This window comes from Chrysochloris asiatica, unplaced genomic scaffold (assembly GCF_000296735.1).
Source record: "Chrysochloris asiatica unplaced genomic scaffold, ChrAsi1.0 scaffold00050, whole genome shotgun sequence".
Taxonomy (NCBI): domain Eukaryota; kingdom Metazoa; phylum Chordata; class Mammalia; order Afrosoricida; family Chrysochloridae; genus Chrysochloris; species Chrysochloris asiatica.
In genome coordinates this window covers 2,652,568-2,658,308 of record NW_006408568.1, presented here as the reverse complement: position 1 = coordinate 2,658,308, position 5,741 = coordinate 2,652,568, and positions in this window count along the sequence as shown.

Genomic DNA, 5,741 nt, shown 5'->3' with positions numbered 1-5,741 from the left:
CTGCCATCTTGTTTGTTCCCTCATGTCCAGATTATTAATGGATGTTTACAGTGATTTCTTTTCATTTTGAGTTGTGCCTCATCAGCAAATGGCCTCATAGTTAACTCTGCTTTGAGGAGGAAGTTCTCCCCCAGTCGTAGTTTGAGTGCCTCCCAACCTAAGGGGCTCATCTTCAGACACTATATCTGACAATATTCTAGTGTTCTTCATTATGTTTCAATCTTCAATATTCTGGGGCTCTCAGTGTCCCACAGCTATTCATAAGGTTTTCAGCAATTAAGTACTCAGAATAAGTCTGGCTCTCCTTCTTCCTAGTCTGTCTCTGTTTGGAAGCTCAGCTGAAACCTATCCACCATGTGTGATCCTGCTGGTATTTAATATACTCATGGCACAGCTTCCAGAATCACAACAACACGTCAGCCACCACAGTACGACAAACTGACAGATGTGTGGTGGACCGCATGTTTACAAGGGTCAAAAAGTACCAAAAAACCTACAAAATCATCTTGTTATGTACCCTCAAGTTGTTTCCGATTCATAGTGACCTTCTGCACAACAGAATGAAACAATATTCGGTCCGAAATCATCCTCACAATTGTTGTTATGTTTGAGCCCATTGTATGCCACGGTGTCAATCCATCTAATTCGTGTCTTCCTTTTTTCACTGACCTTCCACTCTACCAAGCATGATGTCTTTCTCTTGGGACTGGTCCTTCCAGACAACATGTCCAAAGTACAAGAGCTAAAATCTCTCCATCCTTGCTTTAAGATGCATTCTTGCTGCACTTCTTCCAAGACCAATTTGTTTGTTCTTTGAGTTTTAGGAACAACAACAAAAAAAAAACTCTGAAGGACCAATATCAGGGTTATCAGGTAGAAGAATTAAGGTTTCCCAATGGAATTCCAGGTACCCTTGAAGATGAACAGGTGTGTGTGATGGAAACATTCCTCAGCACAGTTTTCCTGGTGTTTTTCTTACCAATGCAGTTTTCCACTTTCTTAAAACATCTTCCCACTGGGCAATTGTTATTGTTCTTTGTCCTTGAAGAAAATCTATCAAGATTATTCCTTTGGAATCCCAAAAGCCTGTTGCCATAAGTTTCTGAGTGGACCTTGCTGCCTTGAATTGAACTGGCCCAGCAGATCCCCTCAGAAGCCACTGTTTTGCTGGGACATTTTTTTGGAAGTCCCCTAAGATGGGTAAATGACTGAGAGAACCTGTCTGCACTCATCCACAGAGACAAGTTTAAACACATTTTATTTGCCATAATGTGCATGAACTCTACTAACCTTAGTAGTAATACTTTTTGACTTAGTCTGTACTATCTGGCAGCAGCTTCAGATTTTAATACTTATTCACACATAAATTTTGATGTTGGGTTGCCTACTGAATCCAAGCTTTGTTGTTGTTAAGTGCCATCGAGTCGGTTCCGACCCATAGCAACCCTGTATAGGGTTTCCGAGGAGCAGCTGGTGAGCTTGAACCACTGACTTTGCAGTTCAAACGGCTTTGCAGTCTGATGCATTAACCCACAGCGCTACACTGGGACTCCAAGCTTTAAGTGGCATTTAAACTTATATCTATGCTGGAGGAAGAGACGTTTGTATGAGTGTACATTTGTACCTGGATGGGATTCAACAAAAGGGATGTAACAAAACCTCAACTGTCCATCATGTTCTAATCCAGCAGTCTCTGTTTTCTGAGTAACGGGTAGAGCACCGAAGTCAGGAGATTCAGCAGGGAAACTCCAGTGCTGTCTCTAAAGAAGTCACCAGGCTGTAGCTTGTAATCATTCAGTTTTCAATCACAGATTTTCTTCTGGGGCCACTGCAGTGGACAAAAGCAAGTAGTATAAAATGCCCAATTTTATTTAAGTTAAAATGTTTTATCATTATTATTATTATATTCCATAGTCCCTGGGTGGTGTGAACAGTTTTCCACTTCTGCTGGCAATATAATGGTTGAACATGAGTCTACCCAGAGGCTCCTCAGAAGAAAGTTTTAAAGTTCTACTTCTAAAATAGTAGTCATTGAAATCTCTATAGAGCACAATTCTATTGTGACGCATACATGGGATCACAATGAGTCAGAATATGCTCGACAGCAATCATGTATCATCTGTCTATCTATCTAGCTAGCTAGCTAGCTAGCTAGATAGATAGACAGATGATACATAGATAAAAATATAAGGTTGAGATTATTAAACCCCTTTTGTTGTTGTAGTCAGGTACTATAGAGTCAATTCATGATCACTCCATCTGTGACAAGAACTGCCCCATAGGGTCTTCAAGGGTTGCCTGGTTCTTACCCATGAAATATTTTATGTCACATGAAACTAACCTACCTTTTGAAGGAAGCAAATTTCTAGACCTATCTTTCAAGGCACCTCTGAGTGAATTTGAACTGTCAAACTTTTGGCTACAGTCCAGCACTTAATTGTCTTTTCACTACCCAAAGTCCCCCAAATCTCTTTTATACATAATAAAAGCAAGCTCTAAAAGCCCTAGCTCACAAAGCAGTGACAGGGTTGATTCTCAAATCTCCTTTCCAAGGCTTCTTTGTGATTGCTGCTGTGTGCCTTCCAGTCAATTCTGATTCAGAGCTACTCTGAGTAGTTTCCAAGAGTGACTGGTGGGTTTGAACTGCAGACTTGAGGTTAACAGTCAAGTACTTATCCTACAGCACCACACCAGGGCTTGAGGCTTCTCTAGACTGGTGATAATTCCCTGGATTGTATTAAATTTCAGAATTACTCAGTGATCTTTCAGTGCAAATTCAAGCCTTAAACATCACCTACAACCCTCCACGTCGCTACTAAGCATTCAAGATGTTCTTTATCCTGTAGACCTTTACTCAGATGAAGCCAGAGTGAAAAGAGTCATGGGCCAGGAGTCTGAAACCTGGCCTTAACCGGGTAATTTTAAATCTTGCCTTCTCATGAGGAAATTCCCTATTACTAGGTTCTGGGAATCTATAGTGAGCAGAAGCATCTGCTTACTTTGAAATATATAAATTGACCAATTTTTCACTTTCTTCTCAACCCTTTTGTTGTTGTTAAGTGCCGTTGATTCGGTTCCGACTCAGAACGACCCTGTATAGGGTGGTGCCCTCTAAATACAACGCTCCTTGGAAAGGTTTGAGGATCAGCCGGCTGCTCTGCAGATGCAGCTCAGCAGATGAATGGAAGGGACTCCCAACATTGTAAACCCGAGCCTGAGATATGCAATACTGACATGCAATACTGACATGAGTATTTTATTGTCCAAAGATAGAATTAATGGAAGTGCCATCAAACCCAGATAATAAAACTTTATGGGTCCCTCCCCATGAAATAGTTTGTTTATGTTACATGAGGCTGATCTACTGGGTTTTTGGTTTTTTCCCTTCTTCTTTTTCCTCACTTCCCCACCCCTACCCTTTTCTCTGCCCTCTTTGTCTCCTGAGACCTATTCCCTTTGGAAATGCATTAGTTACCTAGGAAACCTTAATGTCATTTTTTTATGAGTGAGGTTTGGTGCAGCATAAAGTTAATTTATAGAGTGGTTAGGAATGCATGTCATGACTGGTGAAATAGGAGACTTTATTATGATTTCTATATCCACCTGTGTGGTAGGAATGCAGACTTTCCCTCTATCATTATGGGTAATTCCATGCAACAATTATGAATATGTATGCTATTTCACAAAATGAGTTGATTCATTGTTGTTCATGCAATTCATTATATTGTTCAGTATAAACCTTAGAACATAATTAGCAATAACAACAAGCCAGTAATATACCAAGAAATCTGTTAAGAGCTGAAGGATATGGTGGAATCTTCTTTAAAATGATTAGGCAGTCCTGCCTTGCAGCAGGGAATGAACAAGAGAAGGATTTAAAATCCTGCAATGTTTCTAATGCTCCTTGAAGTCCACATCAGGAAGCTGTACAAACTCTAAATACGTCCACTATTTCATTCTGCTAACTTCTTGCTCAGTCTCTCCAAAGGAGGAAAGTATGCATTTGTGAAGTTACACTAAGAAAATATGTGACAGGACATTTCAGAGTCAGCTGTTTTCTGAAGAGACCACCTACAAGCAGAGTAACAATGTAAGGAGTATTAGTTTGGAAGTTAGTATTTATGTTGTGCCAGACATTGTGCTGAGCTTTTTAAATAAAGTGAAACCTGCAAGAGCAGGAAATCAACAGAAAGGTCTTGTTCTTCTGGGTCTGGGTCTCTCAAGTTTTCCCCCTTAAACAGCATCCAGTCTTACCACTAGTGATGGAAAATATTTGAATTTTCCTTCTCTGACAGGCTTTCCACCTTACACGGGCTCTAACTTTCGCTGGTTTTACTGTACATCATTTAATTTGATAGGAGCCCTGTTGACCCTGGGTTGCTAACCGCAAGGTTAGCAGGTCCACCAGCCACTTCACCAGAGAAAGATGAGGCTGTCGGATCCTGTAAAGATTTACAGTCTTGGAAGCCCCAAAGAACAGTTCTACTCTGCCTTATAGGGTTGTTAAGAGCCAGAATCAACATGATGCCAGTAGGTTTGGTTTGGGTTCATTTCATTTGATCCTCACACTATTCCTATGGGGTTCTGAGAAGGTCAGGAATCTGTCCAAAGCTAGTAGTTAGAGAAGACAGCATTGGAACTCAAGTTTGTCTGAATCCAAATCCATTCTCTTACAATGGGTTCTTGTTACTGATCTGTTACTTTTTTTCTTTTTTCTTTCTTTCTGTGATGCCTGGAGGAAAAGCCATTGAAAATCTGGGGTCTCAATATCCTCAAATTATTAAATGCGTACTGGGAGATATTTGGGGACAACTAAAATTTGATCTCCAATACCCCTGATGCATTTAGAGAGATAAATGAGATCACAACAAAGTTGTGTTATCTCAAGAAGACAGGAATTTGAAGGAAAACCTGGGTTTGCTAAATAAACATAGACAAACCACTGCATTTCTGTAGACAACCGCACCCACTTTGAAAAACAAGAAGAATCCTTCACTCTTCAGGGCTTTTGGGAGGAGTTGCTAATTGCCATTGTGGCTGTTGGCTAATGAAACTGTAGTGAGTTTGTGTGCAGTAATAGGTGGGCAGCTAGAATCTCTTTCCAGTGCTGTGGAACCAAGGTAGCACACAGCCTTTCCTCACCTTTAAGCTCTAGCCCCTGTGCAAACACCTCTTGCTCTCACTCTAATTGTTTCAGAAACATAGACTTTCAGGCTCCATCAGCTCAAGCAGCTGTCTGGGTGGGTGAGGGTGGGGATGGATCATAGACCGGGTGGGGCAGAGAAAGTACTTGCACCTTTCTGCTAAACCTCTCAACAGCGCCCTCCAGCAGTAGAAGAGATGTCTTGCAAACTAGGATCAGTTAAGGAGTCCTGGCCACCACTGGTCTGTCAGTTTGTAGTACTCTGGTGGCTTGTGTGTTGCTGTGATTCTGGAAGCGATGCCACAGTTTTTTAAATACCAGCAGGGTCACCCATGATGGACAGATTTCAGAAGAGCTTCTAGATGAAGACAGACTAGGAAGAAGGAGTGACAAACTATTTCCGAATATTTAGTCACTGAAAACCTTATGAATAGCAGAGAAACACTGTCAGATATAGTGTCAGAATATCAGAAAGATGTTTAACCTGTGCTTTATTGACTACACAAAGGCTTTCGATTGTGTGGATCATGACAAGCTATGGACAACATTGCGAAGTATGAGTATTCCTGAACACTTAATTGTGCACATGAGGGGTTTG